The sequence below is a fragment of the Tenrec ecaudatus genome, chromosome X (genome assembly GCF_050624435.1).
Source record: "Tenrec ecaudatus isolate mTenEca1 chromosome X, mTenEca1.hap1, whole genome shotgun sequence".
NCBI lineage: Eukaryota > Metazoa > Chordata > Mammalia > Afrosoricida > Tenrecidae > Tenrec > Tenrec ecaudatus.
In genome coordinates, this window is record NC_134548.1 from 46,327,451 (window position 1) to 46,348,489 (window position 21,039).

At 45.2% G+C, this 21,039-nt stretch overlaps 1 pseudogene; it reads right to left on the minus strand.

Annotated features, from left to right (window-relative positions):
- Positions 1–20,205: 20,205 nt before the first annotated feature.
- LOC142434896 (NADH dehydrogenase [ubiquinone] 1 subunit C1, mitochondrial pseudogene) lies at positions 20,206–20,436 on the minus strand (annotated as a pseudogene).
- Between the last annotated feature and the right edge of the window lie 603 nt (positions 20,437–21,039).

A 21,039-nucleotide genomic window follows, 5' to 3' on the forward strand; every position in this document is an offset into this window, starting at 1 on the left:
GTCAGAGAGAACCCTGTGAATCACAATAGCCCATTGTCCATGGTGTTTCCACGAGTCAAGGGCTGACTAGATGGCAGCTTACAGCACCACCAAAGTGGATGAAGTGAGCAGCTCTGTAAGGGCGTGCTGCCCAGGGTCTACCCTCACGTCACCTACACCTACATTAAGCCACAGACTACTTCCTACAGTCCCAAGAGTTCCCTTTCACGGTTTCCTGTGTCTTCATGATGACCTCAGGGTTAATCCCAAACCAAAAAACTCCCTGCCATCAAGTCCATTCCGATTCATTGTCACCCCAGGGAAGTGGTGAATAATTTGCCCATGTCACCACTGTGGTACATCAAGCTGAGAGACCAGAAGTACTGAGTGCTGCGCCAACGCCTTCTCAAGATTACAATGGTGCTGCCCAGCTGGATTACATGAAGAAGGGCATCAGCATTGGAGGAAGATTCGTTAACATCCTGTGATATGCAGATGTCACAACTATGCTGGCTGAAAGTGGAGAGGACTTGAAACACTTGCTGATGAAGATCAAGGATTGTAGCCTTCAGGATGGATTACAACTCAGTGTGAAAAAAACCCAAACCCTCACGACTGGACCCAATAGGGAACACACATCCTGAAAAATACAGAAAAGATTGAAGTTGTCACGGATTTTGTCTTGCTTGGATCAGAATCAATGCTCAGGGAAGCAGCAGTCAAGAGATCAAAGAATACATTGCATTAGGTAAAGTGTTGAAAAGCAAGGTTACTTTGAGGACTAAGGTATCCTTGGCCGAAGCCATGGCATTTTATATTGCCTCATATGCATGTGAAAGTTGGACACTGAATAAGGAAGACTAAGGAAAAATGGATGCACTTGAGCTCTGGCATTGGCGAAGACCATGGACTACTCAAAGAACAAACAGATGTGTCTTGGAAGAAGTACAGCCAGAATGCTCCTTAGAGGCAAGTTAGATGGGACTTGGTCTCACGTACTTTGGACATGTTGTCAGTACAGAGCAGTCCCGGGAGAAGGACCTCATACTTGGTAAAGTGGAGGGGCAGCGACAAAGAGAATGGCCCTCGACAAGAGGGATCGACGCCGTGCCTACAGCTATGGGCCCAGGCCCAAGAGCAATTGTGAGGATGGCCCAGGACCGGGTGGGGTTTCCTTCTGTCGCCGTACATGGGGTCGCTATGAGTTGGAACCAACTTGACGGCACCTAACAACAACAAGCCCTCGCCGCAGGCTGGTTAGTGGCTGAGAACCCTGTCTTGAGCTGGCATTCTTAGCCAGCGTGTTGTTGTTACATTTCTCGGGTGTGTGTGTGGGTGATACCTCAACTCTTGGCTTCCCACGAGAACGAATTCACGCGGCAGCCTGGTTTGTGATCCAAACGGGTTTTTATAAAGGACAGAAGCGTCAGGTTTTTCAGTCACTGAACACAGGCCGCCTCATGCCACCGCACACACCCCCCCACACACCCCGGTTGGCGGCCTGAGGCCAGAGAGACGCAGCACAGCTGAGCAGACAGCGGAGAGGCAGCCAGAAGGGACAAAGAGCAGTGGTCTGTCTCCAGGTTCCAGCCATTAGGGCCCTCGGCTGGGCTGAATTAAGCCCACCTGGCCTAGTTTGGGCCCACCCAGGTGTACCGCCTCCCGGGGTTAAGGGTACTGAATTTGGGAGCATGCCCTTTAGAATATATTGGCTTCCAACTTCCCGTAGGGGGTGGTGCCATGTAGAGCGACAACCCTTGGTTCCTGTCTCTAGCGCCCTAACAGCACCTTCCTGGGAAAGGAGGCCCTGGCCCCCCTTCCCCATAGCCGGGCAGGGAGCAGAGGGGGTGGCTGTGGGAGGCACCAGGTAGTTATTTTTTAACTCCGGTTATTTTCCAGAGCCATCTCCCATCAACACTCTGGACAATGCCCTGGAGTCTGAGGGTTGTCAGTACCAGGTACAGGCAGGGACGCTAGTGCCAAGGGAGAGACTGCCCGATGGGGAAGGAGTGGTCACCAACCAGTCAAACTGGGTGGGCAGGCAACCAGCTGCACAGGAGGCGGTCCCGTATGGGGAGGTCAGTGTTGGTGAGTTGGGGGCTGGCTCTCACTCCCTCCCTCCCCCTGCCCCATACCAGTCTGGTCAGAGGGTGTTTTGAGGATTCCCATAGTTTGCCACAGGCCAAACCTGAGGTGTATCATGAGCTTTCATATGGATTTTGCCCTCAGATGAAAGTACTTTCTCAAACAGGAGGTTCCTCAGGACACAGCCTGGAGGGAGGGCAGGGCTGGGGTGTCTGGGAAGCCTCTGGGCGACCCAGAGTTCTCATCTCAGGCCAGAACTCAGTTGCCACTGTTTCTCAGACCTCTGGGAAATTTCTAAGCTTCATTAAGAAATTCTCCCGCTGTCAGGAACAGAGGCCCCACCTGGACTGGAACTCTTCGAAGTTGGAAGCAGATAGAGCAGACCTGGGTCAGAGGCCAGAGCCTGGTTTCTCCTGCTCAGTGACCCTCTCACTAGTTTCCCAGCAGCTGGGTGACTCACCCTCTTTCTGGAAAAGAAAGGATCAGAGAGGCAGATGACCTGATCGATTTATTTACCTTTCCTTACTGAGATCGGGATGAGGAAGGAAGAGGAGAGACCTCAAAATAGGGAAGACAATTGGGCAAAGACAGGAGTCTTTCATTGCGTGCGCGGGTTTCCTGTTAACTCACTGACCTTAACTTACAGCCGGACACGAGCCCACACTGCCTGGCCTGCTCCTGGCCTAGCTGAGGGTCCCTGATGACTAGACCCCGAAACGGCTGTTGGTCTTCAGCAGTCGTTTCCACATAGCCCCCCTTTGCTGGAGATGTGCTGTTCTTCACTTCTACACGGTGGAAAGGAAGCCACACGCACATCACCTCCACACCCCAATTCCTGTGTACACTCCTGTCTCCTAAACTTTTTGGCTGACGTCAGGGCAGACACACGGTGGCCCTGGCTCCGTGCTCCCTGCCACTTGATGACAAGCTGAGGGACAGAAAATCCCGTGTTTCTGCTCTGACCTATCCCAGAGGTCGACTCTGCAGCACAGGGCAAAGAAACAGCAATGGTTATATGACAAAATAACAATAATTTATAAGTTATCAAGGGTTCATGAGGGAGGGGGGAGCCGGGAGGGAGGGGAAAAAAGAGGAGCTGATACCAAGGGCTCAAGTAAAAAGCAAATATTTTGAGAATGACGAGGGCAACAAATGTACAAATGTGCTTGACACAATGGATGGATGGATTGTGATAAGAGTTGTACCGGCTCCCAATAAAATGATTAAAAAAAAAAAAAGAAACAGCATTTCACAAGTTGATGACATGGGGCACTAAAAGGCTGTAAGGTTTCACTCTTCAGATAAAAGACTTCCTGTTTGTTGTTCCCTGGAGCTGAGTCACCACTGTCAGAGGCAGCTGACACAAACAACTTACTTAGTCCTCATGGGGCTTTGACTTGAATTCCACTCCTTTGATTTCAGCACGTTTTCTCATGATGTTGACACACAAAAAAAGCTGGGGGCAGGGGGGTGTTGCTAGAACCACCTCTTTCTAAACAGGAAGTCATTCAAGGCTGGGGGAACAAAGAAGCAGCAGCAACTTGGCCATGGGTACAAATGTAACCACACCTTAGTTGGGCCAGTCCCTCCAGAGAGATAAGGAATCCGGCCACCTACACATGACCCCCCCTACCCCCAGTCTCAGTGAACTCAGGGTGAAATAGAAACTTCCTGTTTATTCTAGTCCTTGAAAGCCTCCAGGGCCCGAAAGAGTGGGGGCTGAGGCCCGGCTGGGGCACGCTGAAAGACAAGGAGCTGCTGTAGCTGTCCTGAAAATTGTGGTGTCTTCTGTCCCATCACATCTTCCCAGTCCCACCCAAGGACAAGATGGAGATAATGACGCAATGATACGGAGGAGCTGCCCCAAACTCATACCAGATGCTTTCAATGAACTAATTTTAGCCTTCCAGCATGCTTCTGGAGGTGGAGATGGAAAACAGATATAATCATGTGTTTTACAGATAAGAGTTGTAACAGGGCCGTTCAAATGACCCAATCCAGGTCAAGTCATAATTTTAAAAGCTGAGTCAGAACCTGGCATCCTTTCAGGCCCTCCTCCCACTTCAGCTGCTTTCTCCAAAATAGTTCTAGTCACTCCATTACTTGGCCCTTTCATCTTAGCAGTGGGGTGGTTATTCATTTCTTAGCAGCACTAAACTCGCAGGCCCACCATTTCCACCCTCTTCACCCCAGCGATCTGTGAGAAGAGCTGAACAGTAAGCGCCCCAGAGCAGTCCAAGGTGATTCTCAGGATGGCACAGAAGTCAGGCAGCCAGGATGCTCAAACGTTGCAAAAATTACATATGCTGAGCATACAGAGCAATTGGGATGCTCATTCATTGCTAGTGGGATTGTAAAATGGTGCCGCCCCTTTGGCAATAGTCTGGAAGGTCCTCAAACGGTTATGTATGTACCCCTGACTGTCAAGTATCTGACTCTTGGAGACCCTATTGCACAGGGTAGAACATCCTTGTAGGATTTCCAAGACTGTGATCTTTACATGGAAGCAGACTGACACATTTTTCTCCCACGGGGCAACTGATGAGCTCAAACTATTTAACTTTTAGTTAGCAGCCAAGTCAGGGCTCCTTACATACCCTATGACCCAGCAATTCCGCTCCTAAGTATCTACCCGAGAGAAACGAAGATCTATGTCTGCATAAGACAAATGTTCACAGATCATTATTTTTTAAATTATGGCATAAATATGCACAACAAAACAGTCTCCAATTCAACAACTTTTACATGTTTAATTCAGTGTCATTGATTATATCCTTCATGTTGTGCAACCATTATTGATATCCTTTTTCAAATCATTCCACCACCATTAACATAAACTCAATGTCCCCTAAGCAAAAAACTCCTCCTCCTTTGCCCATGGTAAGCATTGATCAAGTTTGGTTTCTTTTTTTGTAGTAGTAGTAGTATTTTTTTATATCATACATACATTTCCATAGTTAAATCTCTTTTATAAAGAGTGTATGTACCCCATCACAATCAGTTCTAATGCTCCCTTCCCCGTTCTGCATTCATTGCTTGCCCTCCAATTTTCCTCATTCTCCTGTAACCTCTGTCCTCAATAAATCATTGCATTAGTTATTGTCTCTATGTCTATAGATTATTAATAGTACCCCCCCATGCAAACAATTAAATATCCATTGGTACATGACTGTATTAGCAAAACGTGGTAGATCCACACAATGGAATATCATCTGATCACAAAAAAATGAAGTACTGATACATCCTACAACATAGATGAACCTTGAAAATATTATGCTAAAGGAAAGACACCGACCCACACACAAAAAATCACAGAAAGTAGACTAGTGGTTGTCAGAGAATGTGGGGAGAGCAGATTGGGGAGTGACTGCCAATGGACAGATTTCTTCTTCTCCTTTTGAATATTTTTATTGACATCTAATCCACATGTCATACAATTCAATAGTTCAATCATGCAATCATATCAAGAATAATCGTACAATCATTACCACAATCAATTTTGGAACATCTCCCCCGCCGCATGGTTAAATTGCTTTTAAAATGAGTTGTATAATCATAATCAATTCTAGTGCTCCCTCCCCACTCTCATCTTCATCGTTTACTTCAGAAATCCCTTCACCCTCCCTATGTCCCACACCTTCACCCCTACATCCCCTATAAATCCTTGCATCAGTTATTATCTCTATGTATCCACTCCTGTGCACAGATTTCTATTTTTTTTAATCATTTTCTTAGGGGCTCAGAAAACTCTTATCACAATCCATACATACATCAATTGTGTAAAGCACATTTGTACACTCATTGCCCTCATCATTCTCAAAACATTTGCTCTTCACCTAAACCCGTGGCATCAGCTCCTCATTTTCCCCCTCCCTTCCCACTCCCCCCTCCCTCATGAACCCTTGATAATTTATGTCATATCTTGCCCTGTCTGATGTCTCCCTTCACCCACTTTTCTGTTGTCCATCCCCCAGGGAGGAGGTTATATGTAGATCCTTATAATCGGTTCCCCCTTTCCACCCAACCCTCCCTCCACACTCCCGGTATTGCCACTCTCACCACTGGTCCTGCAGGGATCATCTGCCCTGGATTCCCTGTGTTTCCAGTTCCTATCTGTACCAGTGTACATCCTCTGGCCTAACAAGATTTGTAAGGTAGAATTGGGATCATGATAGTGGGCAGGGGGTGGGGTGGTGGGGAGAAAGCATTTAGGAACTAGAGGAAAGTTGTATGTTTCATCGTTGCTACACTGCACCCTGACTGGCTCATCTCCTCCTCGCAACCCTTCTGTAAGGGGATGTCCAATTGCCTACAGATGGACTTTGGGTCTCCACTCCGCACTCCCCCTCACTCACAATGATAGGATTTTTTGTTCTGATGATGCTTGATACCTGATCTTGTCAACACCTTGTGTTCTCACAGGCTGTGTGTCCCATGCACCTGCGTGTCCCACGCACCTGACTCACCTGACTTCACTCCATGTGACTTCTTTTTGTTTCCTCCAATGAAGAGGGATATGAAATAACAGTGATTTGACGATGTAGAAGAGGTGAAGAAAAAAAAATCCCGAGAGAGGTGCTGTCAGCCATCCAAACAGATGAGTTTGAAAGATGTTTCCAAGGATGGAATTTCAGATTTGACAAATGTATTAATGAATTGGAGGATACTTTAAAGGTGATAGGTTGTTTTTGTAAAAATAAATAAAGAAATCACATTGGGAAAAAAAAATCCGTTTTTGGGGGGTGGGGGTGGGGTAGCCATCTGTTTGGGAGTAGGGAAGGTTTGGGGGATTTTTTCCCTAATTTTTTTTATCCGATTAAAAAGTCCACCCTGGAGAATTCAGATCACACTATTCCTTCCATGATAGAGAGAAGATCCTCCTTTCACTATCAGTCAGATCAGTGGGCTGTTGCCTCAGACTGAAGAAGTGAAAGCCCAAAGTTTGCTCTTTCTTGTTCCTGGGAATTATGGCCAGAAACCTAGAGGTGGGGCCAGGAGAGAAGTGGCAGTGAGTCACAAGGTCACGTTACTAGGGTTGAATGTTAGATCGATTTAAAGAGAAACTAGAAGCAGTTGGTCTTTGGCCACGTTTCTATGTGGATCTATGGAAAATATCCATCACCGAGATTGCGCCCCAGCCAAACAGCTATTTTGAGATAGCTTTACCGTAATACTGGCTCAAAATCCAAGTCAAGCTCGTTAATCATGGCACTACAGGAAAAGAACTTGACTTCACCGATAAAACTTGATCTAGGTTGGGCTCACAGTCAGACTTTCCTGTTTCTCTTCTTTCTACATTCCGCAGAGCAAGATGACACCTGTGGAGGCTCTCACACGTCTACGTTTCAACTAGTGGGCTGGTGATGGGAAGTGATGATGGGAACCCATGGTGGGAACTGCTGGTGATGGGAACTGTTGGTGATGGGAACTGTAATGGTTAAAAGACACTGCTCAGTGGCGCTCCCTGTACCCATACTTACCATGCAGCGTCCCCCTGTGACCCATGGTGGTATAGCGTGGGGAGAGTCAGATAAAGAGAGCAATTCCCCCCCCCTCCCACACACACCCTGAAGTTGCATGACCTGGGCAGAAGCTTATGTTCTGGCTGGAGCTTGGCAAGAATTAGGGAATAGGATTACAGGGGGCAAATATAGGCGTCAACATATCTTGAGTACCTAAAAAATTCTGCCCTGGGAAATCTAGAGAATGCCAGCGCGGGTTCTCAAAAGGTGATCCTTGAAGCCAAGCTTAGGGGAGCTTAGGAACAAACAGGGAGAGGAGACTTCAGTATTAGGGTCCACTAGGACAGAACAGTGGGGGGGTGCACCTCCACCCAGCCCCCACCCCCACTCCTGCTGCACAAGATAAGGAGCCTTCAGTGGAGACCAGGAAGTGTAGCAGGAGAACTGAGAAAGTGCTGTGTCAAGGAAGCCCAGAGGGGCGCACGTTTTAATGATGTCAAATTCCGTAAAGTGCTTAATACACACCCACTGTACTGGGAAACCACGGTCAAGGAATCCCTGCTGAAAGAGCTGTGCTCACCCCTCTGAGCGCTGCGGGCTCTTTAAATTTCCAGAGGCGGTCTGGGGGGGGGGGGGGGAGGGCTGGGGAGGGGAAGACAAGGAAATTCCATGGGAGTTAGATGTACTCTTTTTTGATGAGATTTGGAGCACTCCTGTGGGACTCCAGGCTGATAGCAAAGCAGGTCTCCATGGGGAACCAGCCAGGCCCTTAGCTGGTAGATTTCCTACTGATAGGTGGACCAGGTGAGTCAGGGCCTTCAATAGCCCTGGAGTTCTCCCCAGTCACCAGACGGGCAGGAGAGCAAATCAGTTCCCTTCCACTTGCAAAGCAACCTGCAAGCAATGGCCCAATCCAGGTGCCAGCGTGGCTGATGTCGTGGAGGTGCCCAGACGGACACGCCTATCAGTTCCAAGGGCGGGTAGGCAGGTCACTTGCGTGGCCAGGCCTGCCCCGTCCAGATCTGTGAACTGGGCCAGGAGGGCGTGTGCAGGCAATTACTGGAGCAGAGCGCACACATCACCCGATTTCCCCATGACCTGCTGCTACTCGCTCTTCCTGTTGGGGTCATTGAGCCATGTCCTGGTAGTTACTTTCAATAGCGTTACCAAAAAGGGAAGCAAAAAGACATAGCCCTTCTCTTTGAACTTACAGGGAAGTACAATGTTTCCAAGTCCTGGATCATGAGAAGGGAATTCTGGGGAAGTCACTTACAGAGGCTCTTGGGCACTAGCAGGATTACAGAACTAACAAAGGCTTTTTTCCTGTGATGTTTTTATTCATCCTTGTGATACCACGTCTGTCTGAGTCGCATTTACCAAGTTCTTTTGAGATTTGTATGACTTGAAACTTAAAAAAAAATAATCTTATTGGGGGCTCTTATATCTCTTACAGCATTCTATACATCAATTGTATCAAGCATATTTGCACACATCTTTGCTGCCCATTTTTATGTAAATTGTGGAAAATGCATACATACAGAATAAAACATTTGTCATTTAAACATTTATTTGCATGTAAAGTTGAGTGACCTAAATGATGTTCATCATGTGGTTAACCAGCACCATTATCACCCATTTCCAACTGTTCCCATCACCCTGAACAAAGCCAGTGTGTCTCATAAGCTAGGAGTCTTCCTCTTTTCCTCCCTTCGGCCTGCTCCTGGTAACTGCTGATAAACTTTGGTCTCTGTACCCTGGTCTCTTCCAGATATCTCATACAAATCCTATTCCGAAGTGCCTGAATGTGGAATCAGCCAAAATTTTCAACAGATGAATGATAGCCTACATACAATGGAACTTTACTCAGATCCTTAGAGGCAAGGATGACAACACTTTGTCTAACATACATTGGACACATGGTCAGGAGAGACCAGTCCGTGGAGAAGGACATCGTGCTTGGTAAAGTGGAGGGGCGGTGACAGGCAGCGAAGGCTCTCAATGAGATGGATCGACAGTGGCTGCAACAATGGGCTCAGGCCAAGGAACAACTGTGAGGCTGGTGTACGGCCGGGCAATGTTTCATTCTGTTGTGCACAGGGTCGCTATGGGTTGGAACTGACTCAATGACATCTAACAAGAACAACACAAAGAGAAATGAAGTCCTGATACATGCTACAGCAGAAGGACAATATCGTCTGAGCCCACTACCATAGGAGAAACACCAAGGAGACAAATCTTTGAGACCAAGTCCCAGACAAAGGAGTTGGAAGTCTGTCTACCAGCTATCACCCCCTTTATGTGCACCTCATAAGAACCACCTTGAAAAAAGAGACCTCATATCGGCTGGTGTCACTCCTTTGAGGAACGGGAAAAGAGAGGTCATCTACTTGATACTCTATAACCTTGAGACAAGGCTGCGACAAATGCTCAGGCCCTCCACAGGAGTGAGAGGAGAACTTAACTGGAAAACCAAGTTCAGACCAGAAGGGGAAGCATCTACGTTTCAGAGGAAGCACTGGGTATGGTGGGTAAATGGGGAGGAGCAACCTCACATGGGGAAGGGATGCTGAACAATAGTTGTATGGAACCTACAGGGAGAATAAATTGGGTTCCATGTTCCTGGTAAACCACGCTGTGGACTAAGCACCATGATGACCTTAGATGCCGACTTGACAGGGAACATGGCATCCCCCAAGGGCCGTACCAGAAGGACTCGGAGTGGAAGCCCGACTGAACGAATTGGGCCCTACCTCAAAACTACCTGTAGCCCTTGGACATAGGACCGAAATTCCTTGATGGGAGAGAAAGAAAATGATAGTCACTCCAAGACTGTGAAAATGGCCCTCGTTGGACCTTGGGTGGGAACCCTGGCTTACTGGGCATCCAATGAAAGGGAACCCAGAACCACCATATATTTACTATCTCAGTACCCTGCTTGCTTTAATATGACAAATATTAATTTGATAGGCAAGGATCTGCCCTTGGAAGGAATGTTACAGGAAATTTTCCCCTAGCACCAATCCCCGTGCTGAATGTAAACAGCGCTACATCATTTAAGCAATCAATCTGTACAAAGCAACAACTGATGAATTGCGGCTGGACTATACTCACTTAAACTCCTCATCTTACCAGGTCCCTGAATTCTATGCTGTTGGATCAATTATTGATGTTATCAATGCAATGGCCTTATATCCCAGGGGGATGATTGATGATGTTTTTCTTTTCTATTTGTTTGTTTTTCATAAAATGATAATATGACTGCTAGAGTAAACCAGAGTTGTTCATAACCCAGGGACAAGTAGATGGATTCTGGGCTCCCATTTAACTCTAGCCCCAACCCAAGAACAGTTAGTTCTTATAATATGATCCTGCTCGATACTCACGTTCATGGAGAGATCACTGAAGATAAGGGTGCTACAGCCAACTGTGCTGAAGAAAGCAGATGGTGGCCAGCTATTAACTGGAATAGTGTCTGAGGTCTTAAAGGTTGTATTCAGGCCAGAAGCCATCTAAGTGAAGCATCAACTAAGTCCATCTGGAAGAAGCACACCAGCCTGTGTGATCCAAAGATGACAATCACAAAATCCAAATATGATGAAGGGAAAAGTGTCCGAGCTTAAATTGCGAACACCCAATTTGCAGAAAGCGATGAAGGACAGTGGGGGCCCAAAACCCATCTGCAGAGTAGCTGGTCAGATTAAGCCTCTGCAGATCCCCTCTAGCCACATGCAAGGGACTCAAACCGCTTTACTATCAGACAGAGATTACCGTAAACTTCATTATGGTGGACTGAACATGGTATAATATGATACTAGTCTGTTGACCTCCCTCTTGACCCAGCCTGAATTTGCTCTAGGCTTAAATATTTCTCGCTGGTTCCATGACAGAAGTTTCTTCTTTAGCTTTTCAAGATTGCTGGCATTTTTTTCTTTCTTACTCTTTCTTTCTTATTTTTTAATCGTTATATTATTCTTTTCTTCCTATTTCATTTTGTTCTTGTTTTTTGTTTCTGTTAGGTTTCCCGGTATATGAAGGAGTGAAGACAATAACTGATAGGGAAAATAACTGATGCCATTGTTTATCTCAGATGGGGGTGGGGGGTTGGGGAGGAGTAATTGGGAAGCAAGAATGTGGGAAGTGGGAGGGAGCACTAGAACTGATTGTGCTGAGGTGCATACAACTCTTTTTAAAAGAGACTTAACTATGGAAGTGTATGCTATGTTAATTTTATATCAGTAAAACTATTAAAAAATCGTTTCAGAGCACCTGGTGGTTTTGAACTGCCAACCTTGTGGTTAGCAGACCAACTTGTAATACATGACTCCACCAGAGCTTCTTTATGGTTAAATATCTATAACATAATATTTGCTATTTCAACCATGTTTTTGGTTTTTAAAAAGCAAAGTTTTCTAAGGAGCTGATACCAAGGGCTCCTCTTTTTACTTATTTTTTTTAAAAAGCACAAAATTTTCTTGTGGTGAAATAGATATAACACAGTGTTAGCCATTTCAACCTTTGGACCTGTACAATAAATGACAATTAAATAGCACCCCCATGTTGTACAATCATCACCATTATCCATTTCCAAGTTTTTTCTTCACCTTTAAAAGAGGTGTAGTGTAGTGCCCCTTAAGTAATACTTTCCCTCCCTCTTCCCACCTCTTTGGTTCATGTAAGGAGGATCCTCTGTAATTTATCTTTGTAACTCTTTTTTAAAAAAATCATACGTCAATCGTTTAAAGTACATCTGTACATTTGTTGCCCTCATCATTCTCAGAACACTTGCTCTCCACTTAAGCCCTTCTTTTTTAAAAATCATTTTATTGGGGCTCATACAACTCTTATCACAATCCATACATACATCGATTGTATAAAGCACATTTGTACATTCATTGCCCTCATCATTCTCAGAACATTTGCTCTCCACATAAGCCCCTGGCCTCAGCTCCTCATTTCCCTCCCTTCACCCTCCCCTCTTTCTCATGAACCCTTGATAATTTATAAATTATTATTTTGTCATATCTTACACTGTCCGGCCCCTCCCTTCGCCCAATTTTCTGTTGCCCATCCCCCAGGGAGGAGGTTACATGTAGATCCTTGTAATCAGTTATCCCTTTCCACCCCACCCTCCCTCCACGCTCCCAGTATCGCCATTCTCACCACTGGTCCTGAAGGGATCATCCGTCCTGCATTCCCTGTGTTTCCAGTTCCTATCTGTATCAGTGTACATCCTCTGGTCTAGCCAGATTTATAAGGTAGAATTGGGATCATGATAGTGGGTCAGGGGAAGGAAGTATTTAGGAACTAGAGGAAAGTTGTATGTTTCCTCATTGCTACACTGCACACTGACTGGCTTGTCTCCTCCCCGCGACCCTTCCGCCACCCCCCCACTCCCCCTCATTCATAATGATATGATATTTTGTTCTTTGATGCCTGATACCTGATCCCTTAGGCACTTCATAATCACAGGGACTGATGTACTTCTTCCATGTGGGCTTTGTTGCTTCTCAGCTAGATGGCCACTTGTTTACCTTCAAGCCTTTACAACCCCATCAGCCCTCTTCACCACATTTGCTTATGCACCTGCTTTGTCTTCAGCAATCGTGTCGGGAGGGAGAGCATCATGAAATTGTCAGTTCAATAGAACCTAGTATTCTTGCATTGAGGGAGTAATTGAGTGGAGGCCCAATGTCCATCTGTTAAGCCCTTCTTTTTAACTTTTCTTAAGGGTACAATTGGGAGGCAAAATGCACTCTCTATGTTGTGCAATTACTGCTGTGATTTGTTTTGGGGATTTCCCATCACTTCCAACGGAAACTCTGTACCCACGAAAACTCACTCCCCGTGCTCCCCTCCTCGCAGTCCATAGGAAGCTCTGATCTTTGTGTCTCTATGCATTTGCCTGTTGTAGTCCATTCTTGACGTCCTTTCTCAGTTGCAGATTCAGTTCACTCTGAACACACAGCCTACCCTGAGCTCTTTCCCCACTGGCTCTTGCTAGGAAAAAAAATCTAAATTAAAATAAGAATTTTTAGTAAAAATTTCAAAATCTTTGAATAAACAAAACCGTATTTCCACTCCAAGACTTTGAGGGAGAAAAACATGAATAAATCATCACGTAGTTAACCACTTGCTACTCAGGCTCAATCAACACTTGTGGACCACCTACTGTGAGTCTGGTCAGTGCGCAATCAGCACAAGGGGTCTTCTCTGCCCGTTTGCAAGTGGGCGTTTGCTTGAAAACGAGCCAGAGAGTTGATACGAAGTTGGTAGAAATGGCCCATCTCATATGTCATCATGTATAACGGGATCAGACCCCTGTGATCCAGAGAGTTTTTGTTAGCTGATTTTGGGGGAAGTTGATCGCCATGCTTTTATTCCTAATCCACTGACACACAGGTGGTGGCTGTACAGGAGGTTCAATGGCTGGCAGTCAAACCCAGGACTCCTTCATGAAAGGTGAGAATTCTACCAATGAATCACTACTGCCCTCTGATTCAAAGTAGAAGAGAAGTATTAAATGAACAGAGAAGTTGTGGTCAGTTTTATTCCTATCTTCAGAACCCTGAGTTTGCCCTATGAAATAGTTGAAGTTTATTGTGTCAACCTGGCCGATAAACACATGTGGGATTAATTGAAGGACAAAGAGATAAATGGAAGGGTGAACCTGGCCTTTCTAGCTCTCAGGTCTCTCGCTTTCTAATGGTGGGACCAGGGTGTAGCTGCCTTAGCTAGTTCCCTGCTTCAGCTGGCAAGCCTTATTTCCTGCAAGACATGCCCGAGGAGAAGCCACATGGACCTAACCTGATGCAGTCCTGGGTGCTGGAGCATCCGTGTGGAGACCCCTGCCAGCGCTGAGATGCCTATATGCTCACTGATTTGGTTTTCCTCCTGCAGTAGGTGCCATTGCGTGTGTTTTGTGAGATGGAGGAGGACTTTGTGGATTGGTGTTGGACATGTGGGCTAATGTTGGATTTATGGGTTTGGGCAGCACTAGGCTTGGATGTTTTCTTAATGTGCACTTACCCTTTATATAAAACTCTCTTTTATACATATGAGTTTTTGTGGGATTGCTTCCCTAATGTACCCAGACTAACACCTTTACTTTTCCCCACTTTCCTCGCTCCATCTGTCTCTCCCTTGCTCACTTCCTTATCCTTCCTTCCTTTAAAGAAAGGTAAGTTTATTCTCTTGAAGTACTCACAAGGGCAGAGCTAATCTTGTTCTTTCGTCTGTGCATGTGCAGTGTGTGTGTACTTTCCTTTTATTTCAAGAACAAAGGTCGGAGGGAGGGAAAAAAGAGGAGCTGATACCAAGGGCTCACATAGAAAGAAAATGGTTAGAAAATGATGGTGGCAATATATGTACAAATGTGCTTGATGTTTAGATTCTTATAAGAGGTGTAAGAGCCCCCAACAGAATGATTTTTTTTCCAGAATGAATTTTTAAAAAAGAACAAAGGTAATCTAGAAACATGGGTCTTCCTTCCTGACTGCTAGTTGCCCCAAGGCAGCCATGGAGTTTCTTGTATATCTTCCAGAGAGAGCCTATGCCTTTACAAAGAAATTACAATATCATTTGTAATATTCTATACACCATCTACACGTTACATTTTTGTTGTTAGGCGCAGCTGAGTTAGTTCCTGCTCATAGCGACCCTATGTGCCAGAAGGAAACTTTGCGGGGCTGGTTCCGTCCTCACAAATCATTCCTCGATTTGAGTCCATTGTTGCAGCCACTGTGTCAGTCCATCTCCATGAGGATCTTCCTTGTTTTTGCTGACGCTATAGTTTACCAAGCATAATGCTCTTTTCCAGGGACTGGTCTCTCCTGAGAACATGTCCAAAGTAAGTGAATCGAAGTCTCATCACCCTAGCTCCTAAGGAGCCTTCTAGTTGTACTTTCTCCAAGACAGATTTGTTGGTTCTTCTGGCAGTCTGTGATACTTTTGGTATTCTTTGCCAACACCATCATTCCAGCATCGGTTCTTCGTAGATCTGCTTTATTCATTGTCCAGCTTCGCATGCACTTGGCGCGCTTGAAAATTACATAACAGTAAATCTTCGAGATCTTTCTATATCAGCAAATCTAGCGTGTTCCCATTTGGGGTGTGTGATACTATCATAAACTTGACTAGTGTACTATCAATAGACATTTAGATTATTGATAGTTGCTTGCTATTACACACAGTGCTGCAAATATGTTTTTGTTTAGAGATCATCTTGTACACATGTGAGTACATCTGTAGGATGACTCAAAAGGTGGAGTTGGTTGGCCAACAGGCTGAGTGGTTTAACTTTCCATAGGATTTATCAATTTGCCCTCCAGAGAGGTTATCCCTATTTACATGTCCACTAGTGATAACTGAATGTACCACTTTCTCCACACCCCCTTAAACATAGATGATTAGTTTTCTGTGGCTGAGGAACAAGTTACCACAAACTCAGAGGCATAAATAACACCCATTTATGAGCTCACAGTTATGTAGGTTGAAGTCTGCCATGGCCTGGCTGGGTTCTCTGCTCAGAATTGTATTTGTTAGTTGCTGTCTAGCCCATCAGCCACTCTGCGGGAGAAAGATGAGGCTGTCTGCTTCCATGGAGTCCTGGTGGTATAGTGGATTGCGAATTGGCAGCTAACTGCAAGGCTGGTGGTTCAGAACCCCAAAGCTGCACTGCATGAGAAACATGCGGGTGTCCACATAAAGATTCACAGTCTTGGAAACTCTAGGAAGTACTTCTGCTCTGTCCTATAGGATGAACTGAATTGATGGCAGTGGATTTTATGGACTTACTCCCATAAACTCATAATGACACTCTAGGACAGGGTAGAACTGCCTATGTGGCCTTCCAAGACTGTAAATATTTATAGGAGTAGAAAGCCTTGTGTTTCTCCTGCAGAGATGGCTAGTGGTTTTGAATTGCTGACCTTGTGGGTAGCAGCCCAACATATAACCATTAGGCCACCAGGGCATTATGAGTTGGAACCGACTCAAGGGCAGTGAGTGAGCTCCCATAAAGATTTATAGTCTTGGAAATCTTTATGAGGGGTTCTACCTGTCCTATAGGATGACTATGAGTTGGAATCAACTCAATGAGAGTCCATTGGGTTTGGGTTTGATAAGGCTTAAGTCAGAAGCTCAACAATGTCATCACAACCAGAGCTCTTCGTTCCTCCCAGCTGCTCTCATCAGAGTCCTGGGTTTCATATCCACTTTTGCTCCTGAGAATTTATAAGATGGTTGACAAAACTCCAAGAGTCATATCTTCATACCACATCATTCAAATAAGGAAGTAAAAGACAACACGCACACACACACACACACACACAGTTGGACGTGTTACGGGGAGGGAATGGTTCCTCTGCTAAAGCTCCAAGTATACTTCCTCTGACATCTCATAGGCCGAGACTGGATCATATGAGCTCCTAGCTGTAAGGGAAGCTACAGAGCACATTTCTCATATTTCCAGTCTCTAGAATGGAGTAGGGGTTTGGAAACAGCCAGTTCACGATAGCATATGCCCGTGAGAATGTTTGTGTTGCAAGTAACACGAGACCCAAATAAAAATGACTCAAATAAAAATAATAATATAGTTTAACCATCTCATATAACAAGAAGGCCAGGGCTACGAAAGTTCCAAAAAAACAAGCAAAACTAAAACCAAACTCACTACCACTGAGTAGATGTAGACTCAGTGACCCTATAGGACAGGGTAGAACTGCCCCTGTGGGTTTCTAAGACTCACTCTTTACAGGAGAAGAAAACCTCATTCTCCCTTGGAGCTGCTGGTGTATTTGAACTGCTGACCTCGCAGTTAGCAGCCCAACGAGTAAACACTACACTACCAAGGTTCCCAAGGAAGTTCCGGGGTGGTTAATTCAGTTACTCAGTGGTGCCAGCAGAGATTTAAATCTTTTCTGTTTTTCTACTTTGCTGTTGGCTCTGGTCCTTTCATTTCTGATTGCAGGGGGTCACGACAACTGCAAGGGTCATAGAGCATCCATTAGCGTGAAGAAAGATTGCTCTGCTTTTTGTCTTTTTCTGAAAAGTGAGAACAAATTTCCCAGAAACTGCACAATAGATTTCTTCTCAGAACTCAAAGGCTACAATTGTTATCATCTTTTATTTGGAAACCAGTCACCATGAAAGGGAATTGACTTTGCCCAACCAGAATTCTCCCCCAGGAGATCAGAGAGGAGCCTCCGTGCCTTGAAGTTGATGAAGTTGACCTACACCAGTGGTTCTCAACCTGTGGGTCCCGACCCCTTTGGGGGTTGAACAACCCTTTTACAGGTGTCACCCGATTCGTAACAGTAGCAAAATGACAGTGATGAAGTAACAGTGAAAATCATTTTACATTTGGGTGGGTCACCACAACATGAGGAGCTGTAATTAAAGGGTCAGGGCAGGAGGAAGGTTGAGAACCACTGCCCTAACCCTAAATGAAATTGGGAGTTCCATTAACAGAGGAGGAGGAACGACTGTTGGAGAAGCGGTTGGTAGTATCTCCCAACCCTTAATTTGAACTGGAGTTTATAATTGCCCTGATTTTTTTATTTGCCTGTTTTTTTAAATAGATATCAAAGTTTATTAGTGGTTACTAGGGTCCGTATACAGAAAGTGGGGGGTGGAGGACAATGGGGATGGAAAAACTATAGGTACGCTTGCAAACAGATTCTTGTAATTGCTGTCAATAAGGTTAAACTTGTAATTAATTGAACAGGCAAAAGTTGTGTGGTAGATATACAAGGGGGCTTCAGAAAGTTTGTGGGAGACTTCCATTGTTTTAAAATGTATTTGCAGTCATTACTGGGGCTAGTTTTTGCTGGTTTGGTTGCTGGCCTGCTCTTCCACCTGCATGGCTGGGTGCAGCGCCTCCTGAAACCTCGGAGGGCTGGCAGGTGCTTGGTAAGGTTGGCGAGGGTGGATGGTGCTTTGTTCTCGATGGTCTCCAGGTCATAGTCCGGCTGCTTGGTCATCGTGGGAGAGCTTAAGTCACGTTGGCCCTGCTTTGAGCTGAAGATGTACAAGGAGTCTCGGGCAGAAGACACATCTGGGAGCGCCAGCTACGAAGTGTTCAGGCTGCGGTTCTTTTCTGGCACCCATTTGCCTGGTTTTTATTATTAATTTTACAAGTATTTACTGAGACTTTACCAAATCTCAGTTGCTACTCTAAGTCCTTAGTATTCTTATTAAGAAAGAAAGACTAAGCTTTACACCAGCTCATACAGAGTGGAACTGTTGATGGGTAGTGGCATTGGATTCTGCAGTATTGCCTGGAACATGAGCCACACCGTTTGGAGAGGGTCCTGCATGGTCGGTGCAGCTTAAAGAGTCACACATGGTACAGACACTGTTCTCCATGGACATTTGCCTGGTTTTCCGTGTAGCTAACATTACACTTTCCCAAATGCTCCAACATCCTTTTCACTAGTTATTCGATTGTATTTTCCACATGGTCAAATCCCTCAGTCTTATCCTTACCACCCCCACCACTCGAAGGAGCTCCTTCCCCCTAACCAACTCTTTGCTCTCCAGGCCTGCTACACAGCTGTCATTCTGTGACTTCCTTTAGTCATTCATTTAGGCCTTTCTGGCTCTTCCCTTCTGTGCTGGAATTTTCCTGTGCGCCACCTTCTTTGCTATTGCTGCTTTGAACGCCCTTTTGCATGGAAATGTTTTTGGGGGCTTATGCCCAAATTGAAAATGTCTTTAATCTATCTTCTACTTGATAGATTAGTTTGCTGGACAGAAAATTCTATGTTAAAATAAATTTTGCATAGAGTTTTGAAAGCATTGTTCTACTACCTGCTAGCATTCAGTGGTTCTGTTGAGAAGTCCAATGCTATTTAAAAAAATTATTTTATTGGGGCCTCGTACAATTCTTATCACAATCCATACATCCATCCATTGCGCCAAGAACATATGTACATTTGTTGCCATCATCATTCTCAAAACCTTTGCCTTCTCATCCAATGCTATTTTGATTCCTGTTACTTCATATGATATTGTGGAGGTTGACAAAATGTCAGGGGGACGTCAGAGGTCCTCTAACTTTGCAAGTCGGGAAGATGATCAGTATAAGCAGCCCAAGGCTGATTGCTATGGAGTAGAGGTCAAACATACTTCCACACCAACATTTTACCAAATCTGACATCAGCCATCACTTCCATGACTCTCCCTATTTCTCTGCTATCTTTGGTAATTCATTGTTATGGCCACATAGAACTCACAGACCATACTCATGTATATAGGGTTAATTAGGGAACTAAAAGGTTACAATTCAGGATCAGGAATGACTTGGAATACAGTTCTTCTTACAGGAAAGCTTCTTGGCTGTGTCCACAACCAGGCTTCTCTTTCTCTTTCTCTCCCTATCGTCTGTAAACCTTCTGCCCAAAGGTGCTCAGCTCTGTCAGTCTATTGATTGACATTCTAACTGTAGCTGGCTTGTTCTGTGGACTGGGAAACCTACTCTTGTGCTGTAGTCTTCTGGTTCTGTTGCTGACCTTTTTCACTGGGTCCGCATGTTCTTGTCATTGATTCTTGCCATTTTTAGTATTACAGCTCTGTTTCCTAGGTCTGGGAGATTTTCGGTGCAGGGACCCTGGGTCCAAAAGACATACTTATCTTAAGTGCCTAGTGATCTTTTTTTTTCCTTCTTCAGTATTTCAATAGTTTATTCCAACCCATTTCTTCTTTTATAATCTAAAACATCTTGATTATGTTGCTTGATGAGATAGGCCCACAGGAAGACTGTGGTGCCCAAGGTCAGCCCAACTTTCAGCCAACCAGGTTTGCTACTTATCGGCGCCTGAAAGTAGAACTTCGACCTCACTGAAAGACCACTCGGGAGCCGGACCGGGGTCAGCAGCCGGTAGAAAGGGTGCTGGACCGCTGGCGGCGCCATTTTGACGACTTGGCTCCCGCGCCTAGTGATCTTGACTATTCGTTGACATTTATGGGCAAGACACTTGTAAAATGCTGATTGGAAGCTGTGGGTATGAAGTGGGGTTTCTCAGCAGGTGGACTTTACTGCAGTTGGAGGGATTGGCAAATATCAATATGGAGGGTTTGTCTCTAGGAATGTTCTTGGGAAGAGGTGCTATGGGAAGGGGAGAGGGGTCTCTTGACTATGTGGGATGTTGCAGGGAGCCTGGTCAAGCAATCATACTGTTTTGTACTCACACTTTCAACTGATGGACCATTTTTACCTTGGATATCTCAGCCTTGAAAAATCAGCTTTTTAGGCTGACTAGTTATGTTGATGTTGGCATTTCCCTTCATCGGCTCCTAGGCTGTAGCTTTTGTCCCCCACTCTTCCAGGTCAATTGACCTTCCACCAGCTGCAGTCTATTTTTTCTCCTATCAGTAACATCTCTCCTATCCTTCTGACTAGTTCTTTTTTATTTTTTAAAACATTTTGACTAGTTCTTTTTTAAAAGCCTTTGCAAATGTTGAATTGGGCATGAGTGTGATTATCCTTTTCTGTTTTCACTTTTTACAGTCAGCA